The sequence below is a fragment of the Eurosta solidaginis genome, chromosome 1 (genome assembly GCF_040869045.1).
Source record: "Eurosta solidaginis isolate ZX-2024a chromosome 1, ASM4086904v1, whole genome shotgun sequence".
NCBI classification, from domain to species: Eukaryota; Metazoa; Arthropoda; class Insecta; order Diptera; family Tephritidae; genus Eurosta; species Eurosta solidaginis.
In genome coordinates, this window is record NC_090319.1 from 73,814,878 (window position 1) to 73,840,897 (window position 26,020).

The window sequence follows — 26,020 nt, forward strand, 5'->3', positions numbered from 1 at the left end:
GATTGATGAGGAGTGTGATGACTAATACCTAGGACCTACCTAATTATTTTCTAAGTTTTAGTACTATTATTACTTAATGTAAGTATTGTTTTCAATAAAACCGCTTAACTTCAAATTTTTTAAATTATTTTTTTTGTCGTCTTCCTCTTCACATGATTTCTTCCCTGTTTCTTTCCACGTTTCTCACTAGCGGTATCCTGAAAAGACTTCCAGGTGAAGAGACTACATCAGTCTACCCCTGGGCTTCGCTGGGATTTGACAGAATTTTTCAGGTGTGTTTCTGTTTGAGTAGGCACTGGAAAGCCGACAGAGTTTGTAAAAACGTGGTAGCCAGCACCATTAAGGTACTATCCCGACCATCACGGCAACGATTTATATGACCACATTAAACCTTTTAAGCCATCCCGAACCCCAAACACCTACTTCCGTTAAGAACTTGTGGTCGCCAGAAAGTCGCCTGCTAAATGTGTGTATGATACATTCATATTTGTAACAGGATTTTCCTCGCGTAGGTGAGGTTGACAATTGGATTGCGGAAGCTCTAAAGCTATAAAACTTTGTATTGCGCTCATCAATCCCTTAAATCCCCCTGCAGAGAGATATGAATGTTTTTCATCAAACTGAGAAAATTTCTCATTTCTCTTGTCTGGACAGATACAAAGAACGGCTTTATTCAGAATCAAAAGTTTTTGAAAATATGTGTAGCTCAGTGTATTTTCTCCTGACACATTTGATCTAAAAATTTATGCGCAACTTTCATGGAACTGAGGTAAGCTATCAATTAAAAAAATTTAATGCCATTTAATTGCCTTGCCATGAATATTAAAAACGAATTTCACATTAAGGCCATAAACCCTGGCACAAATAACCTGACAGCTGATTTTAATCTCAATTTTTGGGAATAACAAAGTACGGTAGCATGTGCGGGTGAATTTCAAAGAAAAGCTACGCTTCCGAAGAATATAAAAAGCCATAAATTAGAAAAGCTCAAGATTATCATATAAAATATTTAATCAAGAAAATATTTACAATACAATAAAGGTAAACACTAAGACAAGGATGGTCGTATGATGTATCTTTACGAAGATAAATGGATAGTACCAACAAAACAAATGAGAATGCATCCCCCTAAAATACAATGCGACAAACCAGCTGTGGTGATGCAATCAAAATTAGAATAACAAAACGATATAAACCATAAAATGTAAACTATGTGAAGTAAGTAAGTAAAGTAAGTAAAATAAGTAAACCACAACCAAATTTTGAAATTCAAATGAATTACCAAATCAGGTGAGCAATCCAAGAAACAATGCCGCCGCAGTTAATTCGCATAGCAACAGTTGAAATTGACTAAATTCGCAAAATATTCTATGTAGCCTTCCACAGGCGGTCGCTGTGGGGTGGTGGTAGCGTGATCCGCCAACCACTCCGAAGATCGTAGGTTCGATTCCCAGACAAAGTAATATCGAAAATTTAGAAAAAAGTCTATTGAATTAGAAACAAGTTTTTCTAAGCGGGCCCGACCCTGTAGTTGTTGCTGTTGTTTTACGATAAAGACACTCCCCGAAGGCTTTGGGGAGTGTTATCGATGTTGATGGTCCTTTGCTGGATATAGATCCGATACGGCTTTGGGGAGTGTTATCGATGTTGATGGTCCTTTGCCGGATATAGATCCGGTACGTTCCGGCAACAAAGCACCATTAGGGTACTAGCCCGACCATCTAGGGAACGATTTATATGACGATATTAAACCTTCTAGGCCATACCGCCCTCCCCACCCCCTAGTTCCATGAGTAACTGGTGGTCGCAAGAGAACCGCCTGCTAAATATGTGTATGATACATTCATATTTGTAGCAGGATTCCTCTCGCGTAGGTGAGGTGGACAATTGGGTTGCGCAAGCTTTGAAGCTATAAAGCTTTATATTGCGCTTATCAAGCCGGGGTCGACCCTCGGCAGTGTCGGCAAACACTCCGAGCCATGAAAAGCTTCTCAGCGAAAATTCATCTGCTTTCCAGCTGCCGTTCAAAGTTGGCATAAAACATGTAGGTCCCGTTCCGACAATTTGTAGGAAAAAGGAGCACGACGGAAATTGGAACGCGCACAATATCTCTTCGGAGGTTATCGTGCCTTACATTGCTTCCCTTATAGTTCGAATCGCTGAACTGTAGAATGAATACCTCAAGTATTCAGTAAAGAAATATCTCCTTTATTTAAAAATCTACCTTAGTAGGAGTACTTCACAATTACAATACTCAAACTGGCTGATTGTTCATCAGCTTGCGCTGCTTTTATACTCTCGCTCTCTAATAATTTCCACTCTTAGCTGCAGACTACATGTATGTATAATGTGAGATATTATCTTCGCTTTTAGCTACGCTGTTTACATGAATGTGTGGTTCCTGACTTTGCTGTTGTTGTGCGTTTATTTACTAGCAGCATAGTGATGTACAGAACTGCTAATATTCGCCACAATAGCCATCTTTTCTGGAAACGTGCGGTGCAGACCGCTTCAAGTTTATGAGTGGCGGCCCTGGATCTTTTCAGTTAACTTCTTGTCTGCCTTTCGTTGTGGTTTGGCCATATAGCTATTGAAATTGCACAGCGCGTGATGATCTTCCACTTTTGCTGAGATTTGTTCGTGTAAAAATTTCGAACTTATCCCTTGGCTACCTCCAGAAATATTCCTATGCTGCATATTCACTCACTCCTTCCGCTGAGCCCCTCCCTTTGTTTCGGAATCCAGATAATGGATGTTTTTTGAGTATCAGTTAACGCAGCAATAAGGTGCTTGCCCATTTCTACTAGCTTTGAGCTGGTGGGCTATTAGAAGAAATCGGTTCTTTGCCAGCTTTTTTCTGGACCTCGAGTGATTTGCAGGCCTGTAAACCGCGAGGACTTCTGCTTGAATTACACTACAGTATGAGGGCAGTTTTAATCATGTAGAAATTTTTAGAGAATTGCGAATAGATTCCTGCTACACCCTGAGTCCATTTTGAAGACATCGGAGTAGATTAGTATGCCGTAGTATTCCTACTTAGAATGATAGTGTAAATAAATACCACCTTCAATTTGTAGTTTTTGGTGATAATAATCTATTTGGGAGCTCAGAGTTCTCTGCGATAGTAAATTATGAATATTGCTATGACTTTTCTTAGTATTCTTCCAGCACGAAGATTACCTGAGTCTCAGTGCAGGTTGTGCCGACGTCCCTAATATGTACAGGTCTATCAGCAGCAGGTTTAATATGGGGTCAGTGACACCAACGCACACAGTACCCTGAACTTTCTGTAGGCTGGTAAAATTTAAGTTCTTACTAAGAACTTCCCACCACAATATAGAACCATACGTAAGCACTGGTTGCACTACTGCCTTATACAACCTTAACCCCATCTTTGGTCTGATACTTACCGAACATCGCCTCACAGGCGTAGAAAGCAATGCAGGCCTTCTACACCAACCCTCGATGCACGATTTCCATTTGTGTATAAAATCGACTGTTTCTCCCAGATACTTGGTACTACTTGACAGGGTTAATTTCCGACCGTTTAGCCTTGATAATTGAATTCATGAAGAGAATTTTATACGTCTTCTCTGGATTTAGTCTAAGGCCACATCCTTGTGCATATCTGCTTAGATTTGCCAAAGTTCATTCCATGATTTCATGTAGCACTGAAGGGAGTGGACCCAAATGAAATCAGGATCTCCACATGGTTAGCGTACGCCAAATCTTCACTAGATTTACAAGGATTTTGGCTAGGATATCGTTTATAATAATGAGCCATGAAAGTTGAGAGCACCCCACCTTGTGATGTGTATCTACATATCTGCCTACTAATTCTCGCTCCCCCAGCTCAGCTGATACCTCGCGGTTAAGGAAAAGATACGAGATCCGATTCCTTATTGGTTCTTCCATCTCTGCCTTAGCGAGAGCTGATTATATCACGTCAGCTCTTACGTTGTTGAAATCACTTTCCGTATCAAGAAACGCGACCAAAGTATTTTGTATGCTTTATGTACTTTCGCACTGTTCGATTCTATGGATTTTCCTATCTGGTACGAATGTTGTGCCGCAGAATGAGGAATTACAAGCAATTTCTAAAGTGTTTTAGCACACAAGATAAAAGACTTTCTTGATCGAAGATCATCCCGACTCTGCTTTAAACAACACTCTTGTTTCTTTCACAAGAATGGAATGTGGCTATAACGAATGCATGCAGAAAATATTCTTCTTAGTTCTTTAACCAAAAATTGTTTGAGACTTCTGCTGCATAAAAGAGAAAATACCATCAATCTCTGATGATTTACATGGCAAAAGGCCATTTTTCCCCAGACAATAACATCACCTGCCAGAAAGATCCTTATTAGCCCATAAATTGCTTTCTGCTGTATTGTTTCTGTTGTTTGTGCTGCCTTTCCGGAGCCATACAGAAAGTGAGTATCTTTGCGGTTTTCGAAGGTTTCAGCTGCTGACGCTGTCAATGCTACATCAGCACGCTTAACAAATGTCTTGCCTGAATGATCTTTGGCAGCTAAGGCTGCTTTCATACTTTGCGAGTGAAATTATGTTAGCAAGTATTTTTCTTGTATAGTGAGAATTTTTTTTAACAGTGCTTCGCAAAAGTTTGTGTGTGATTCGGCAGGGCGAAATAAACTACAATTGCTAAATCTGAAGTTCTTTAATATTTACAAATGCACCATCTTGCGTAATTCTGGCGATGTTACTAGACTGCATAAGATTGTGTTGAACGTATTTATATGAACAACTTCATTGTGGCTAGGCCATAAGAAGATTAACTCGAAAATCATCAAAAATATGACATTTTCCATGGAATGCCTGTTATAATTGAAGTAAGCAAAGCGGACACCAACAATTCAAGGACGAGCAACAAAAAGCTACAACATAAACAACGCCTCTTACTATGCAGATATTGAAAATCCTTGAATACGCACGCCTACAAGCGCAGCAAAAACATGTAAGGAAGTCTAAGTTCGGGTGAAACCCAACATTACATACCCAGCTGTACACTTGAAATGCTGTTGTTGTTTGTTTTGTGTGCTTAATAGTGTTACAAGGATTCGCAATAATACATGTGTGACCCGGTCTATGAAAAGGTTTTCCTATTTACTGTTATAAATCCACTTGGGAAATGAAATACCATTGATATAAAGCACCTTTTTGCAAAGATAGAGCTTATTTTATTCATCCATGTACAAGTACATGGAAAACAAAATCAACCATAGTGCTGGTGATAGTAAGGTCATGTGGAAAAACTTGAAAAATTCCATAAGCATGGCTAAAGAAAATAATTGTATTAAAAAAATTAAAATAAACGACCAACTCTACACAGAGGAAAATGAAATAGCGCAGTCTTTGAATGACTATTTCATTGATAGTATACTGGAGATTATATTGAATGAATGAATATTCCTACTTCTTTTAGTAATGAAGGTACTATAGATGAGCAAAATGGCCCTAATGTTTTTAAGTTTCAGAAAGTATCCACTTCAGAGACTGGAAAGAAGAATTAAGCAGGAAAAAACACATATTAGCTGTGTTTTTGGATTTAAAGCGTGCATTCGAGACGATCGACCGAAACTTAATGCTGAAAAAGCTTTCTTGCATTGGCGTTTCTGGTATAGAACTAAAATGGTTTCAAGACTTCCTAATTAACAGATACCAAAGAACAGTGATTGGAACGTCCGTATCGGATAAAAGGGAGGTACCTGTTGGTCTACCTCAAGGGTCTGTGCTGGCACCCATACTGTTCAATATATATATTAATGATATAACTAGCTCCATTAAGCACTGTGAAATAAAATTGTTTTCTGATGATACATTGCTGATAATAAGTGGGAACAATATTACTGAAATATATGCTAAGCTGCAAGAAGATCTTAACAGCGTATATGGTTGGTTATGCGTAAACAGACTAAAAGTGAATGTCAATAAAACGAAATGTATGGTTATATCTAGACGCAATTTTCAAAACAGTGAGCTACAAAACTTAAATATAAAAAACGAACTAATTGAAAAAGTCAGCACCATAAAATACTTGGGAATAAAAATAGATGATAAGCTGAATTTCAACGAGCACGTGGATTATACGGTAGGAAAAATAGCGAAAAAGTTATATTTTACACAACGAACCTGCAAATATTTAAATAGAAGGTATAAAATCATCGTCTACAGATCTATAATCGAACCTCATTTTATTTATTGCCCAACTATATTTTTCATCTTGCAAGATAGTCAGATATACAAGCTACAAAAGCAACAGAACCGCGCTATGAGATTCATTCTCAAAAAACGGTATGACACACCTATCAGAGACATGCTATGCTCTCTTAATTGGCTTAGCATTAGACAGCAATTTTTTTATTATACCATAAAATTTATTAAAAACATAATAGAAGGAACTTTGCCTGCGTATTTGAGGACTAATATAAAATGTGTAAAAGATATGCATTCTGTAAATACTCGTAATAAAAATGATTTTAATCTGCCGGCTTATAAAACTGAAGCAGACAAATGTAATCTGTATTATAAAGGTCTTAAATCCCATAATGAACTACCGAATAATATTAAATCATGTCATTCCAATAAATTTAAACAAAAATTGTACAATTATTGCAGAACACTACCAATTTAGTGCTGGACAGCAGGACTTCCATAGCACCGATAAAAGTGCAGCGAAACTATACTGCTATGTAGCGCCAAGACTTCCAAGCTCTTGTACGCATACAAAAAAGGTTGCCGAAGCACATACTGAAGCGCATCACTCGATTAACTCAGTGCATCGCCGTGCAGATGTTGCCTTCGCGCTTTACTAACATGCGTAAAATGCCTACATACTACACAAGCACAACGCTTTGTTCGCATGATCTGGAAGTCTCCCATCCATAGTACTCCAAGGTAGGACATAGATGTAACTATTCTAGATTGGATAGTCCAGAAGACAATTATAAACATGTAAAATAGATTTAAGTTGGGCTTAGGAAAGCCGTAATAAATAAATACATTATACATTTTAAAATCTTTTATATAAAAGTGGGCGTGGTCCTTAACCGATTTCGTTAATTTTTCTTCAAAGCATTTCTTATAGTAAACGCAACTTCTTTGCCGAATTTTGTTACGATAGGTTTAACGATTTTTGATTTATGATTAATAATATTTGTAAAATTGATTTTATCACAAGTGGGCGGTGCCACACCCATTTAAACAAAATTTTTCAAATTTTTATCAATATCAGTCCACACGTCACATTTCAACATTCTAGGTGTATTTTTACTAAATAATCAAATTTTTGTGTTTTACAAAATGTTATATATTGTAAGGAACTAACCTAACTTAACGTCCGTATCGCTAAGTTGTTGAATAAATAACTCCAATATTCAATAGTACAAAATGGTCTTTATTAGGCTACTTTGAAAATACTCACAATAACACTTATACTTCGCAACTGATACCGTGCTTAAATCAAACTGATTACTACTTACTCAGCTTTAACTCCTTTTATACTCTATGATGTCTCGTTCGCATACTTCTAGGGATTTCTTCTTCTAGAATTTACTATTTGTTTACCAGCTATAAACTCACCAGCTATAAACTACAGATGCGCGTTTATAGCTTCTCATATGCGCGTGTATATACTTGTGATACTTGCACAAATGATTGCCTACTTTTGTGAGCTTCTCAGATATATGCATGTGTATGTGTGAGAAATACTTTTCTGATGATTGCATACTTTTGTGAGCATCTCTCCGCTGCTGGCATGTACATATGAGTAGACATATTGATTGATTAGTTTATGTACATAAAAGTCACTGTTTAGTATCGGCTTAGAGATGATAGTATCCCTTAGTGTTGCTAATATTCGTCACAATATATAAAAAGTGGGCGTGGTTGTCATCCGGTTTCGCTCATTTTCAATACCAATCTATTCTGGATCCAGATAAGCTCGTGTAACAAATTTGACGAATATATCTCAATATTTACTCAAGTTATCGTGTTAACGGACAGACGAACGGACGGACGGACATGGCTCAATCAAGTTTTTTTTTGATACCGATGATTTTGATTATACCTGTACAACCAACCGTTATCCAATCAAAATTATAATACCCTGTGTACAAGTACAGCTGGGTATAAAAAGCGAAAAAAATATTTGTATGTACAATGCAGTAAAAGTAATAATGACGGTAATAAAAAGAAAGAAAATTAGATTTTGGCGAAGTCGGATGGCACTACCACAAAAGCATTAATGCCAAACTGTGTGCCCAAATTTTTTTTGTTTTTTTTTTTTTTTTTGCATACGACTGAGGGTGAAATCATGTTCTGTTGTGAGCTGTGCTGAATGTGTCGTCTATGTATGATTATCTAACTAAGCTACTGTTGGAAATTCGAAATTCTAAGTACTACCATTTAACAAACAAAAGCCGGCAGCCGCACAGCAATTGAGTGACAGCAATTCAAATGTGGGCATAGAAAAACATCAAATAAAATATATTCTAGCTGACTCACTTGCGTGCGTCAAAGGAGCACTTAAATCGGTTAAGTTCAAGTTACAACGACTCAAAATCTCTGGGCGCATATGCCAGGCGAAATGTGTTATTTGAAAGGGGTATTAATTATTTATGTTGAGTTATCTAGATTGGTAGTAGGAGAAATGTATGACTTACACAGCACACGTCTCTCACAACCAAATTTGGAAGCTTGTGTTATTAAAACAAAATTACTAAACACTTCAATATCATTAAAGAACTACGTAAAGTATGTTTGTTTTATGTTCAAATTTGAATTTAACTTATTTATTTAAAAGGGTTTCGTTTTTTAAACAACTGGCTGCCGTTTTTGATATACTTTTAAACCGAAGATTTCTTAAGGAACATTCATATTACCATTGAAATTACTTAACTTCATATAATAACCAATAGCGTTGATATAAAAATATTTCGATTGCTGTTTAGGTTAGGTTAGGTTGAACTGGCCGGTCCACGAGGACCTCATATAGACTGAATAAGTCCGTAGTGTTACCAGAAGTTTGTTTTAATGACCAAACTGAAACACCCTATCAAAAACCAGGACGTATGTTATAAAATAATTCCGTCCTCTTGGCAAATACTGGAAGCTTCCTAGGATTTAAGCCACTTGCTGCTTCTAGATCTAACAGCTGTATCACTCCTAATAGCTGTAGTCTTAGCCTGGCAAGCGCAGGCAAGCACAGAACGTGCTCGATCATTTCCTCCTCCAGCCCGCACTTCCTACATCTGCTATTACTGACCAAGCCTAATTTAAAGGCATGTGACGCCAGAAGGCAGTGTTCAGTCATAATACCCGTCATGAGTCGTTTCGACGGCTGAGTGGAACATCATCCTATATCGGCTTTCAGTTGAAAAACTTCTTCTCTGAAAATACTTTTCAAAAACACCCTTTTTCAGAGTTTGCTACAAAAACGCATACTCTATATCAAAATCTATTGAATTTGAGCTCAAATAGGGCATTTTTGAAACCAATTCTGAGTTTAAGCGTTCTTTAACCAAATTCTGGAAGCGTATTATTCAAAAGTTTTCAGAGTTCGTTTTCGAAACGGCAGCCGAGATAGGGTGATATTCCACACAGCAACAGATTTTTAAATTATCTTGAAATGTTAATGTGTTTACTGTAGAAAAAATATTTGGAAAAAGCCACCAAACCTTCAAATTTTCTGGCTCTCGGATGTTACTCAGGATAGAAATGAGGCGCTGATATATCGTTCTGAAAACAAAATTAAAGTGAATAGCGGAGGCCTTGTTTATAAAGCACTGCTAGAAGTCTAATGATACGAAACTCTTGAAGCGTGCCCATAAGTAGTCCACACAATTTGGATTACAAAACATATAGTAAACTAGTATGTACCTTAGACTGGGTCGATTTATTAACGGATATCGCGCCATCGATTTTTCGATAAGGTTTTGGGAAGTGTTTTGGTCGAAAAATTTACACTTTCGCCATTGTTTTTTTTCGCAGGCTCGAAAATTATTTTTTTGGGTATGGGTAGCGGAACTTTTTTCCTGAGTCCAAATCCTATCGAAAAATCGATGACACGATATCGGTTAACTTTCGTCTATACAAATTGACCCAGGTTAATGTATTGTTACGAATATTAGCAACACTAAGGGGTATTTTTTTAAGGGGTACTGTCATCTCTAAGCGATCCTAAGCAGTGACTTGTATGCATATCAATTATTCAATCATTATGTCTACACATATGTACGTACACGCAGCGGAGAAGCAACGCACAAACACATGCAGATATCTTCTCTGAGATGCTCCCAAAAGTATGCAATTATAATTGTGGAAGTGTCGCTCACAAATACACGCGCATATGAGAGCTATACACGTGCATCTGAAGTTATAATTATATAGCAGTAACTAAGTTAATTCTGGAAGCGCCTAGAAGATGCAACGAGGAAATCACAGAGTATAAAAGGCAGCAACAGTAGAGGCGCTACAATCAGTTTCATTTAAGCAAGCTATTGGTTGTGAAGTATCAGTGTTATTGTGAAATATTTAATAAAGGCCATACTGCATTATTAAATATTGGAGTTATTTATTCAACAGTTTAGCGATACGAACGCTAGTAGAAGGTTGCAAATAAGAGGAATTGCAGTAAAATCGTTACAGTAAGTAATGGTGTATATAGGCATAGCAACAAAAAAGGTAATACTTCAAGACCAAAGGCTGTGTGGCTGAAGGCATCTGCCTTTACACTAGTATGAAGCATGAATGTTGGAAATTTCATGTTCAATACTCAGTTCCCGAGAAGCTAGCCGATGAAGAAAGTGAAATTCAGAGAAATGTCCTAGTAACCATCGCCGTTGGTAAACTTTGTAAGTTTTCTTTAATATCAATAGCAAAAACAATTTTATAATAATAAAATATAGGAAATAATTTTTTGTTTACATACATACATATAAACAACACAAAAGGCAAATTTGGTTCAAGGAATAAAAAAAATTGTATTTCTTTTTGAGAAATATTCAAGTTTCTTTAACAAAAAAAAGGACGCGTGGCACTCGGGGACTGCCGCGGTAAAGCTATTGCATATTATCAACTTATGCATTTATAATATTTATGCAACATTTTGTTTTCTTTGATATTAATTCAAGTTTTATCTTAAACTTTAACTTTAACTTTTACTTTTACTTTAACTTTAACTCTAACATCAACTTTAACTTTATGATAGAGATCCAATTTTATGTATTTGGCCTATTGCTAACACCGAAACTTTTTCGAACCTTTTCGAACCTTTTTTGACAAATATCCGTTACGATATCCCGCGATAAAATCTATGCAATAGCTTAAAAATGCAAAACTTGTTTGAGCTCGGATTCCCATATTGGCTGGCTTCTCTAACATATTAACGCTATCATTTCTATTTCTTTTAAGTATTCACATTGGAGTCCGAAAAATATTTGACAGTCACCGATATCTCCGATTTAAGTGGTTATCGCGAAACTCGGTTAACAGATAAAAGCCACGTCACATAAATAGGTTTTTATAAAGATGCATTTAACGCAATCTTATGAATGATGACTGGTTTGAACGTATTGTAATAGAGAACGGCAGATCGGGTGACACTGGCACCATTTGATATGAAAAAGTAACCAACTTCCAACCTTTGTTTGAAGGAAAGCATAAGAAGTGAAATTCGTTATTTGCTTTGACTAATGAAATTATTTTTGCCACATTTAGGTATTTCTCTAAAATTTTTCACAATTAAAAACTGCAACTTAACAAATGATCAGGGCACAATATATCTTAGGAAATATTTTTTTTTTTTTTGTATAATCAGAATGTTTATAACAGTATATGAATGGGCAAGCCGAAACAAACTTCAGTTGTCACGTCTGAAGTATTTTTATATTTACAAACGCAACATCTTGCGTGATTGTGACGATGTTACTTGCATGCATAATAGGGCGGGTCGATTTAAAAATCGCTCATTCCTCTGTGAAAATCGTATTATAGGGATCAAAATAAGAAACTTTGCCGAAGGAACCATACCTCTAACACGAATTCTGATATCCCCCCCTTTGGGTCGAACTTTTGGGTAGGGGCAATTTCAATTCTACCTGCTGTGTGGCTTAAAAAAACCAACACAAGCAATTTTACGATCTGCAATTGTGTTACAGTGATACCTTCATTTTTTAAAACGGTTGAATAAAAAACCCACACAACTATGTTTACGACATGCAAATGCATCACAGTGATGCCTTGGTTTTAAAAGGGGGTTGTAAAAACGCTAATTTCTAATAATTTTTTTTAATTTCTTTTCTATTACTAAGTTAAATTCATTTTTTCATTTACATATGTTCTGAATAAATAAATTTCTAAAGAGAAAAATAAACTCAGCATTAAATAAACTAAAGCATTTCAAAGTGGGATTTTTCAAAATTTGCCCCTACGACCCAAAGGGGGGGACATCAGAATTCGTTTTAGAGGTATGGTTCCTGTGGCAAAGTTTCTTATTTTGATCCCTAGAATATGATTTTCACAGAGCAATTGGCGATTTTTTTGCCTCCCCACAAATCGACCCGGCCTAATGCATAAGATTGTGTTGAACGCATCTATATGAAAAACTTCATTGAAGCTCGGCAATAAACCTTGTCTTGAGAAAAGAGTTTGAAAAATTTACTAAAAAAGAGGTATGCGATCCCTATACGGAGCCATATCTTTGCGAAAAAATTACTTGATATCAATTTCAATTCCCTTTTAAAATGTATTTATAAATAAAAAAAATAGTAAATAAAAAGTATTTGAAAATAGGCATTGTACCGTTCTTTATTTTGAGCAATAATTCTTTTACCTTTCGATGGCCATAACTTAAAAAATAATTGATCTATAATGAAAAACCTCGGTACACTTAATTTTTTACTTTATAAAGAGGAATATTCCTAATAAAAGTGTACAAAATCAATAAGAACTATATAATAGAAGCTCTCAGCTGAGTATTTAATTTTGTGTACGTATGTATACATATCGGACGGCTCCTCTAATAGAGAAATAATATGTCAAACCTACGGTATGTTTATGCTTTCATTATTAGTCTTGCTCAAATAAAAGTAAGTACAAGTAGATACACACTCAAGTACTTCGCCCAAGTGTTAAGTATTTTTCGTAGTACTATTGTCATAAGTATCGATTACGCCAGTCAACTTTCGACACCAGGATAAGCGCCTCACAAACATTCGATTTCCACAATATTGAATTATGTTCATTTTAATGGCAACAAATATTTAGAGGTACTGAAACCGAGTCCATTCTTTACACGATAAAGAATCCGAATTCTTAACCCAGCTTTTTTTCCTTCAGAGTTATGTACAAAAACCCTTTCTTTTTGTGGAAAATAATCAGTATATCCGCTAAAGAAACCGCTGATAAGCCCGTTGGTTAATTAAGAATCAGCCAATTCATGTAAAACCAGGCAAAAACAAGTAAGGAAGGCTAAGTTCGGGTGTAACCGAACATTACATACTCAGTTGAGAGCTATGGAGACAAAATAAGGAAAATCACCATGTAGGAAAATGAACCTAGCGTAACCCTGGAATGTGGTTGTATGACATGTGTATCAAATGGAAGGTATTAAAGAGTATTTTAAGAGAGAGTAGGCCATAATTCTATGGATGGACGCCATTTAGGGATATCGCCATAAAGGTGGACCAGGGCTGACTCTAGAATGTGTTTGTACGATATGGGTATCAAATGAAAGGTGATAATGAGTATTTTAAAAGGGAATGGGCTTTAGTTCTATAGGTGAACGCCTTTTCGAGAAATCCCCATAAAGGTGGACCAGGGGTGACTCTACAATATGTTTGTACGATATGGGTATCAAATGAAAGCTGTTAATGAGTATTTTGAAAAGGAGTGATCCTTAGTTCCCTAGGTGGACGCCGTTTCGAGATATCGCCATAAAGGTGGACCAGGGGTGTCTCTAGTTGTACGATATGGGAATCAAATGAAAGGTGTTACTGAGCGTTTTAAGAGGGAGTGGGCATTAGGTCTATAGGTGGACGCCTTTTCGAAATGTCGCCATTAGGGTGGGCCAGGGGTGACTCTAGAATGTGTTTGTACGATATGGGTATCAAACGAAAGGTGTTACTGAGCATTTTAAGAGGGAGTGGGCATTAGGTCCATAGGTGGACGCCTTTTCGAGATATCGCCATTAGGGTGGGCCAGGGGTGACTCTGGAATGTTTTTACGATATGGGTATCAAACGAAAGGTGTTACTGAGCATTTTAAGAGGGAGTGGGCATTAGGTCTATAGGTGCACGCCTTTTCGAGATATCGCCATTAGGGTGGACCAGGGTTGACTCTAGAATGTGTTTGTACGATATGGATATCAAATTAAAGGTATTGATGAGGGTTTTAAAAGCGAGTGGCCCTTAGATGTATATGTGAAGGCGTTCTCGCGATATCGACTAAATGTGGATCAGGTGATCCAGAAAATCATCTGTCGGGTACTGCTAATTTATTTATATATTCAATAACACTAACAGTATTCCTGCCAAGATTCCAAGGGCTGTTGATTTCGCCTTGTAGAACTTTTTCATTTTCTTCTACTTAATATGGTAGGTGTCACACCCATTTTACAAAGTTTTTTCCAAAGTTATATTTTGCGTCAATAAACCAGTCCAGTTACCATGCTTCATCCCTTTTTACGTATTTGGTATAGAATTATGGCTTTTTTTTAATTTTTCGTAATTTTCGATATCGATAAAGTGGGCGTGGTTATGGTCGGATTTCGGCCATTTTTTATACCAAGATAAAGTGAGTTCAGATAAGTACGTGGGCTAAGTTTAGTAAAGATATATCGGTTTTTGCTCAAGTTATTGTGTTAACGGCCGAGCGGAAGGACAGACGGAGGACTGTGTATAAAAACTGGGCGTGGCTTCCACCGATTTCGCCCGTTTTCACAGAGAACAGTTAACGTCATAGAAGCTATGCTCCTACCAAATTTAAAAAGGATTGGTAAATTTTTGTTCGACTTATGGCATTAAAAGTATTCTAGACACACTAAATGAAAATGGGCGGAGCCACGCCCATTTTGAAATTTTCTTTTATTTTTATATTTTTTTGCATCATATCATTACTGGAGTTTAATTTTGACTTAATTTACTTATATACAGTAAAGATATTAAATTTTTTGTTAAAATTTGAATTTAAAAAAAAATTTTTTTAAAAAGTGGGCGTGTTCTTCATCCAATTTTGCTAATTTTTATTTAGCACATATAAAGTGATAGTAGTAACGTTCCTGCCAAATTTCATCATGATATCTTCAACGACTGCCAAATTACAGCTTGCAAAACTTTTAAATTACCTTCTTGTAAAAGTGGGCGGTGCCACGCCCATTGTCCAAAATCTTACTAATTTTCTATTCTGCGTCATAACGTCAACCCATCTACCAAGTTTCATCGCTTTAACCGCCTTTGGCAATGAATTATCGCATTTTTTTGGTTTTTCGAAATTTTCGATATCGAAAAAGTGGGCGTGGTTATAGTCCGATATCGTTCATTTTAAATAGCGATCTGAGATGAGTGCTCAGAAACCTACATACCAAATTTCATCAAGATACCTCAAAATTTACTCAAGTTATCGTGTTAACGGACGGACGGACGGACGGACGGACATGGCTCAATCAAATTTTTTCTGGATCCTGATTATTTTGATATATGGAAGTCTATATCTATCTCGATTCCTTTATATATGTACAACCAACCGTTATCCAATCGAACTTAATATACTCTGTGAGCTCTGCTCAACTGAGTATAAATATGTGAATACCACTCCCAAATTCGGGTACCGGGGCGTATACGTAACATATTTGTATACTGAGCTGAACCGAGCCACAGAGTATATTAATTTTGTTCGTCCGTCTGTCCGAAAACACGATAACTTTAGTAAATTTTGAGGTATCTTAATGAAATTTGGTATGTAAGTTCCTGGGCACTCATCTCAGATCGCTATTTAAAATGAACGAAATCGGACTATAACCACACCCACTTTTTCGATATCGAAAATTTCGAAAAAAACGAAAAAGTGCGATAATTCATTACCAAAGACGGATACAGCGATGTGGGTTGAACTTATGACGCAGAATAGAAAATTAGTAAAATTTTGGGCAAAGGGCGTGGCACCGCCCACTTTTAAAAGAAGGTAATTTAAAAGTTTTGCAAGCTGCAATTTGGTAGCTGAGTATGTAATGTTCGGTTCCACCCGAACTTGTTAAAAATAACATTTTTTTTCATAAATGGTTGAATGTTTTCATGTACCAGAAGAAACAGAAAGAAATTCTCCCATATCAAAAGTAGCAGGCCGTCAAGCTGAGCCGAACTAACCATGTCCGTCTGTCTATGCGCTTAAACCAATAGCTATCCTCCCAGTTTTGACATATCAAGGTCAACTTTTATTATAATTATAATAGACTCGATTGAAAAAAAAAAAATGTTGCAACAAGTATCTTCTCAATTTTAAGATTATCTTGAGAGGGAGTCTCGAAACAAACTATTTTATTTTTTTATACTCAGCGTGCTTTGCACACAGAGTATATTAACTTTGATTGGATAACGGTTGGTTGTACAGGTATAAAGGAATCGAGACAGATATAGACTTCCATATACCAAAATCATCAGTATCGAAAAAAAATTTGATTGGGCCATGTCCGTCTGTCCGTCCGTCTCTCCGTGAAAACGATAACTTGAGGAAATATTGAGATGTCTTCACCAAATTTGGTACGCGAGCTTATATGGACCCAGAATAGATTGGTATTGAAAATGAGCGAACTCGGATGATAACCATGCCCACTTTTTATATATATAACATTTCGGAAAACACAAAAAACCTGATTATTTAGTAAATATTACACCTAGAATGTTGAAATTTGACGTGTGGACTGATATTAAGACTCTTGATTAAAATTTGGAAAAAATTTTCAAAATGGGCGTGGCACCGCCCACTTATGTTAAATCAATTTTACAAATATTATTAATCATAAATCAAAAATCGTCAAACCTATCGTAATAAAATTCGGCAGAGAGGTTGCCTTTATTATAAGGAATGCTTTGAAGAAAAATTTACGAAATCAGTTAAGGACCACGCCCACTTTTATAGAAAAGATTTTTAAAAGGGTCGTGGACGAATAAGATAAGCTATATCTTAGCAAAAAAAGCTTTGTATCAATAGAATTTTACTTTCCAAATTGAATTATAACATTAAATTTGAAAACACTTAAATTTTTGAAAATTTGTGTGGCATCGCCCACAGTAGTAATCGACAACGGCGGTGTTTTTCTTGTGCGGATTTAATGCGACAGGCAATAGTATAAAGTTTGATTTGTGTTCCCCTAAAATTAATACTTTCGTATTTGGCTGGTGAATATAAAATACTTACTTGGCGAAAGTAAAGTTTCTTACTAAAAAATTTTAGTAAATGTTCGGCCTGGGTGCGTCGGAAACCGGAAATGGGCTGGCGCACACGGGTCGAACTCGGGATTGGTGTGGTTCACTCGAAATGAAATAAACAAAACACAAGAGGATTTTTCCTCGTTATAATATGTGGTTTAATTCAAGTGAAAAGAAAATGTACAGTGGATAAAGTTACCTTTACGTAGAAAAATGACGATGGTGATCCTGGGCGTTGTGAACTGCTTGGCGGTCGATCATGACTAAGCAATTTTCTATGTTTCAGGAGCCATAACTCGAAGAAAAATTAACATATCGTAATGAAATTGTGTACACATATTTTCCTTATAGCATAAAATATATCTAGTAAAAATGGACGGCATCGGTTAAAGACCACTGCAACTTAGATGTAAAACAAGTTTAAAAGGGTGGTAGACTAGAATAATAACCTATAACTTAGCAAAAAATAGTTTTGAATAAATGATATTTAACTTATCAAGTTTTACTGTAAGAGGAAATGGGGAGACATTTTTCTTTTAAACGGGCGGTGCCACGTGTTATGTAGAAAAGTAATTTATCTGAAATGAAATGTACAATTGAAGCTCACGCTGAATATATAATGCTCGGTTACACCCCACCTTAGACACCTTTACTTGTTTTTTTTTTTTAATATTATCTTATCATTCATCCGGCGTTTAAAGTTGATATATCATAATTTTTATCCTGTCCTAGAAGGTCCATATTTCGTTCTAATGACGCTTTGAACTCCAAAACCGTCTTCAGTTAGCTTTTTTTGTAATTAACGAGTTTCAGCCCCTAAACGTATGCTCTGCATTTCACCAAGGTATAAAAAAACGACTATGTGAAAAGATTGTGTAGATCAAACGGACATCAGAACGCTTAATATAGCTTTTAAATACAAAATGTTAAAATATCTAAGGGCAAGATTAGTTTTCTCAAGCATGACACAATTTATGGCCATATGGGCTCTAATATGTTTCCTCAATATGGGTATCAAATAAAAAAAACGAAAATGAGACGGCGGTATGGGAAATGCTTCATTTCATTTTAAAAAACTGATATGATAGACTAAAAATGGACTAAAAAATTAACATTACAATTTTAAAATATATGCCTAATATTGTTCCTTAACAGAATTTTAAGCTGTAAGCTGATCAAGGCGAGAAAAAAAGTCTAAGTAGTGTTCTTCAATGCAATCTTTACCGTTCTGCCCCTGTACCCATAACGGATGACAACACATAAATTGTGGAAAGACCAAACTGAGGTGTGAGCTTTCCTGTATTATTTTCCATGTAGGCGGAGGCGATAGTAAAAGCCATGTTTCAATTCTGTAGATATTTACAAAATTTTAAATTCACAAAAAAAATTGCTTAGAAAGAATTCATAATCATCAACAAAAATTGATTACACAAGTACGTGCGTATTGAAATTTTAATTTGGCACGATGCCAATAAATATGCAATGATTTAGTGAAGTGGCTTTCCAATTGTGAGAATTTGTTCATTTGTTCAGAAATTAGCTTCGAACGGCGTTTAAAACGTACTGCGTTATTTATAACTGTATCGATAAATATTGAACTATCAAATATGTACTTAAGTACATAAATATTTGTATGACTTGATGTTAATAGCTGTGTTTGTTTTACATGTATGTATATACATCTACATTTGCGACAAAGAAAATGCTTATCGACATCTACACAGAGTAGTAGTAGTGTATGGAGGAATAGTGGACACACAAATTTTTAGTACTAATTTTATGCGCAAAATACCCAGCAGGAATGACTGGACGGAGTCGGATAAGTGCCTTGCTATGAGCAACAGCATTTCCATATACACGGACGGCTCCAAGCTAAACGGTAGAGTTGGAGGTGGAGTATACTCATGGGACCTTGACCTCCAGCTCTCGTTCAGACTACCCGACCACTGCAGTGTACTCCAGGCAGAAGCTGAAGCCATAATGGAAGCCGCAGCTAGGATAGGGACATACAATGTCGGCAAAGAATTTTTTATCTTCAGCGACAGCCAAGCTGCCATAAAATCTTTGGGCTCCCACTCGTTCAATTCTGAACTAGCACTAAACTGTCGCCGATCTCTTCAAGAGATGGCTCAACAGAACCGTGTACACCTCACATGGATCCCTGGACATAGGGATATCGAGGGAAACTGCATTGCAGATGAACTCGCTAGGCAGGGTACAACCAGGCAGGTTCTTCCTGGACAAGAACGCTTAGGTATGCCCCTGTCCACATGTAAGCTAATGCTAAAAGAGCACATCTACCGTCAAGCCGACGAAAGGTGGCTACAAACACCGGGGTGTCGAACATCGAAAGAAACCTGGCCTAAATGGGATTCTAAAAGATCCCGTCACGTGTACAACCTAAGAAGGGATACAATTTCCACACTTTTGGGGGCACTAACGGGTCATTGCCTCATAGGTAGGCATGCAGAAAGGTTAGGAGCGCCTTATCGTCGTTGCTGTAGGAGTTTTACAGAGGATGAGGAGGAGGAAACGGTGGTTCACCTCATTTGCAATTGCCCAGCACTAAGCGGAGCACGGCAACGCTTTCTGGGAGCTCCATTTCTTGATAATCTGAGCTACATTGTGGAGCATGACATCAGGGCCTGGTAGCTTTCATCAGGTTCTCAAAATGGTTCGAAGAGGAAAGGTAAAAGTGTTTTTCGTGGTATCACAACGGGCCTAATACTACTGGCCTAAGTGTGCCCTCGGGCAGCCACCCTAACCTAACCTAACCTTATGCGCAAAAATTGAATAAGTGTAGACACAGCTATGCACTAAGCAGTACATATGAGGTTTAAGTGCATATGTATGTATATATATATATATATATATATATGCAAATAAAAATAGAGCCAGTAATTATAATTTTTAAGTGTATCTGTGTTCGCAAACTTAGTTTAGACATGTTCATGAATGTTTTCATTTATCTTTAATATAGGCACGAAAACTTGACTTACATAGTTTTACAGATTTTAAAAATTAAAACAGGTAAAAGAAAAATTGTCTCAGGTGAAAAATAACAGGTTCCCAGGAATACGCATATCGTTTTCATGACGAACCGTGAACGCTTCTTATTTTTCGGACTTTTTCCAAAATACAAATTAAATTCGTACTTTAAGGACATATAAAACCGGTCCGTAACTATGGAATGGTTCATCCATATGAAATGAAATTTTTTGATGGCGGACGGATCTCAAAAACAATCCAGAACTGATCCCGTAGATGTCCCGAAATGACCCTGACATAGGCCAGAACAAGTCCCGAAATTACCCCGACGGATTCCGAAAACTACCCAGAAATTATCCAGAAAGGGTCGAAAAATGATCCCGAAATAGTCCGGAAAAATTCCCGAAATTATCTCGACGGGATGCCGGATGGATCCCGAAACCTACTGAGAAATTATGCCGGAAGGGTCCCCAAATGATCCCGAAAAATCCCGAAATGACTCTGACGAGATCCCGAAAACCATCCACAAATGATACCGAAAGAATCCCAAAATGATGCCGGAATAGTTCCGAATAAGTTCCGAAATAACTCCGACGAGATCCCGGATGGATTCAAAAAACCATTCAGAAATTATCCCGGAAGGTCCCAAAATGATCTCGAAATAGTCCCCTAAAGGTCCCGAAATGAACCCGACGGGATGCCGGAGGGATCCCGACAACCATCCAGAAATGATCCCGTAAAAGTCCCGAAATTAACATGACGTAGTCCAGAAAAAGTCCCGAAATTACCCCGACGGGATCCCGGACGGATCCCGAAAACTACCCAGAAATGATCCAGGAAGGGTCCCAAAATTATCCCGAAATATTCCAGAAAAATTCCCGAAACTACCCCGACGGGATTCCGGACGGATCCCGAAACCCATCCACAGTAGATTCTTCTAAATGTCTAGCTTTGAAACTGTTATGGTCAATGCAAAGTTTTTGTTAGTAATACCTGAAATTTGTCATAGAAAAGCTAAAACTCATAATATTATCTTATACTTTTCCATAGTAAACTTGCAGCTCTCTTTTTGCCATAAGGTTAGGTTAGGTTAGGTTAGGTGATAGCTGCCCTGATAAGGATAGCTCACTTGGACAACACGAAGGTCCGTTGTGACACCACATACATCAAAAATAACGGTGACTTAGATCTAGCTACTTAGAGAATCGTTGAGTAGCAACGATAAAACTCCGAATGATACTGATCTCAACTTTGGGTAAATCCTCGGGAGATCCAAGTGAGTCGCGACCGAAGTACTTTCGCCTAGTTCTGGCTAAAGCTGGGCAATCAAGCATAAAGTGATTTGGTGATTCCACCTCATCGTCCTTCATACAGCTGCAGCAGGATGGAGTTTCCAGTATATTGAGACGTACCGCATGGATACCCATCCGACAGTGCCCTGTCAAAACCCCAATGACCATTGATAGGTGAGCGTTAGTGAACCAAATTATTTCAGCAGACCTCCTGCCATCCACTTTTGGCCAGAAAGATCTTGCTACCTTGCAAGACGTGGTGTCCACCCAACATTTGCTGAGCTGACTCGAGGCCCAGTTATGGAGGAGCAATGCACAGGTGGCCAGCGGAATCCCGAAATCCCTACAGCCATCTTCATCCGGTTCAGTTGTACCGATGCGGGCTAAGAGATCCGCTTGACAGTTACCCGGGATATCACTATGGCCTGGGACCCAGATAATCTTAATTGTAAAATAATTCGATGTAATCGCAAGCGAGGTCAGGGCCCCCCAGACCACCCTCGATCGCACTGTATTTGGGCTCAAGGCCTTGATAGCTGCTTAGCTCTCAGAGTAGATGTTAAATTCCCTAACCGTAGTAGCACTGGATAGAATTCCATCCACCGCATTCTTAATCGCAGCAACTTCCGCTTGGAATACACTGCAGTGATCAGCCAACTTAAACTTGCGGCTTACATTTAGCTCTTGACAAAAGACCCCCGCCAACCTTTCCGCCTTGACCACCATCTCATAAAGCCAGTGTACTACTCCTGACGAGAGTCCCCATTCCTTTCCGATATCCCCTCTTCCGCAGTACAAGGCAACGGCGGCCTTCCTGGCCCGATCTTCCACATCGGGCATCTTATATCTCCTTGCAAAAAGAACCAATTCCGTTTTTGCCGGGTTGACCGCCAATCCACATGATTTAGCCCACCTAGACACAGTATCCAAGTAGCTCTGCAGAACATCGCGCAGGCTGCCCAGAAATTTGCCTCAGACTAGGATAGCGAGGTCATCTGCATAGGCAACCACCCGACAACCATTGGTCTGCAGCTCCACAAGAAGCTCATTGACTACCACAACCCAGAGCAGAGGAGATAGGACACCCCCTTGTGGGGTGCCCCTGCACACCTTCCTCTTAATTATGGCCCCTCCGCACTCCGCTGCGACAATTCTGCCGCATAGAAGTTTGTTAATAAATTCAACCAGAGCCGCCTCGACTCCTAAACCCACCAGAGCTCTTTCGATTGCCCCCGGTAAGACATTGTTAAAAGCCCCCTCGATGTCTAGAAAGGCACCCAGAGCATACTCTTTGTGTTCTAGGGACTCCTCTATTTGCTTTACAATCGAATGGAGAGCCGTTTCCGCCGATCTGCCCTTGCAGTACGCATGCTGTGAAGCCGACAGTAACCCCCGAGGTATCCTTTCCCGTAGGTACAGGTCAATAAACCGCTCAAACGTCTTAAGAAGAAACGACGAGAGACTTATTGGCCTGAAATCCTTAGGTGATACATGAGAGCTTCTGCTTTTTGCCATAAAGTTTGATCCAATTGAAATATCGCTCTTAAATTACATACACTCCTTTCGGTTAAAACAACAAGGATTCTGAAAATCGTCTCATTTGGATGAACTGTTCCGTTATTAAAGGGCTGGAATTTTAATCCTTCCCTAAAAAATAATAGTCCGCATTTAATTATTTTTTTCAGACAAAACAAATTAAAAGTCCGAAAATAATTGTTTCTGAAGAAATTTTATATTAAAAACAATAAGAGTTTGGGCTCCTGCTTAAAATACATTTTCAACCTTTTAAATCAAAGACATTTCATAGGTATTTTAGCTCATTAAGTCTTAGCCATCTTTTTCAAATTAATTAGATTTAGCTTCATTTGTGGAATATTTGATACAAAATTTTCCAAAGCACCTTAAGAAGTGAAAAGACAAGAACAACGTAAAATTACGTATTCGATGTGAGTGGTCAAAGCTTATTACGCTTCGAACAAATAATCACGACTACGCTTATCATAAATGTAATGTCAGCTTTCGTCGCAGGTAAAAAAAACAGCGTTGCGAATCAACAGATCTGTGATTTGTTGTGTGACTAAGTGACATAGATGACGGAAACGCAGTATAGATTGGTTAGCATAAAGTGTGATGACACAAGTATGAACATCAGAATGATACGGGATTGTTACTAAAGGTTGAATATATTTTTTTGAAAACGGAATTTAGTATTGACTTCTAAGCAACTCAGCGTGAGCTACACTTGTACAATTAATTTTAGATAAATTACTTTTCTACTTTTCCCATTAAAAAAATGTCTTCCAATTTGCGGTTACAATAAAATTGCTAAGTGAAATATCTTTGCTACCTTACGACTTTTCGGTAAGATATAGTTTATTATTCTAGTCTACTACCCTTTTAAACTACTTTTATATAAAAGAAGGCGTGGTCCTTAACCCATCTCATCTAGAAATATTTCCTGCTATAAGGAAAATATGTGTACGCAATCTTATCACGATCCGGTATATTTTCTTCGAGTTAGGGCTCCCGAAACATAGCAAATTGCTTTAGTCATAAAATGAGCAGTAACACGCCCATTTTCAAAATTTTGCTTTTTTCCTATTTCTTGTTATAATTCCACCTGGGAAAATAAATATAATTGATAAAAAACCCCTTTTGCAATAATATAGCTTATTTTATTTGTCCACGACCTCTTTAAAAATCTTCTGTATAAAAGTGGGCGTGGTCATAACCCGATTTCGTTAATTTTTCTTCGAAGCATCCCTTATAGTAAAGAAAGCTCTCTGCTGATTTTTTTTTGTGTTAGGTTTAACGGTTTTTGATTTATGATTAATAATATTTGTAAAATTTATTTTATTACAAGTGGGCGGTGCCACACCCATTTCCAAAAATGTTTCAATATTTGTATAAAGAGTCAATATCAGTCCACGCATCAAATTTCAACATTCTATGTGTATTATTTGCTAAATAAACAAGTTTTTTTGTCTTTTCCAGCATGTTATATATAAATAGAGGGCGTGGTTATCATCCGAAATATTTTGGGTCCAGATAAGCTCTTGTACCGAATCTGGAGCAGAAATTTGCTCAAGTTATCGTGTTAACAGACATACGGACGGACGGACATGGCTTAATCAAATTTCTTTTCGATACTGATGATTTTGATATATGGAAGTCAATATCTATCCCGATCCCTTTATACATACCTATACAACTAGCCGTTATGTTACCAAACTAATATACTCTGTGTGCAAAAGCATGCTGAGTATAATAATAAAACAGCATAAAAACGGAAGTTAAGTAGGTTTTCCAAAAGGTCTTCTGATAACCTTAAAAATTAATAAAGTTGTTTTGGGACCAAAAAATCGTTGGAAATTACTAGAAAATTCAAAATAGTAAACAGTACCGTAATCAATCTTCGTTAGCGACCTTTAAATATTCTTTAAAAAAAAGTTGAGAAAAATACTGAAATATTTTCTCAGTATAGATAACCTATTGAGATGATGCCTTGACAAAAAATCTAAAATTTTATTTTGCATCCGTATAAGGACCACCCTAGTGAAGCATACTTTCAGGCAGACTTTGGTAAAAAGATTTGGAGTTGTGTAGCAGATGGAGTAATCGATGTAATTTCTTTTAACTTAAACGATTTGTTTTTGTAGTTTGATATAATTTGATGTCGAATACGCAGGGTTTGCTGAGCCCGCCTATATGCAGTTATTCAGTTTTTAACGTGCCTAAAAGTAGACTTCAAAATGCTGAAAAAATTGTATGGATGAAATAGTGACAACCTAACACCGCTTAAGAAAAGCTCAGCCTTAAATCTCTTCGAAGGTAATCGAGCCATACATTTATTTATTTTGATTACCATTTAAAAACGATAGCTCAAATCGCATTGGGAGCTTTCTAGAGGATGAAACTACATTTTCAAGAAAAATATTTACACTTTTACATTCTGTAAGTTAGTTTGTGAGAAAAAAGAAATTTTCGTGACGAAAAAAGCATAGTGATTATAGTAAAACAGCGTGTTTCAGGCTCTTATAGGCACAAATATCTGGTTTTCGAGATTCAAAATTCTGACACCGGATACACATTCAACGTATGGAATGCCCTTAGAAAAGTATTTTCTCTTTTCTGGGTCTAAAATCGGTCGGGCTGTATGTTCCAGGAGACAAAACGATAACATAAATTTAAATTTAGAACTAAATTTTATCAAAACAAAGAATTTGTTAATCGAGTTTTCAACAATTTGAAAAAAAGTGCCATTTTTGCGAAATTTATCCGACTGGAAAAAGAGCACCT

General features: G+C 37.2%; 1 protein-coding gene across 2 annotated transcripts in view; it reads right to left on the reverse strand.

Annotated features, from left to right (window-relative positions):
* LOC137235079 (IDLSRF-like peptide) overlaps positions 1 to 26,020 on the reverse strand; it is a 354,667-nt gene that overhangs the window by 327,999 nt on the left and 648 nt on the right. The window lies entirely within an intron of this gene.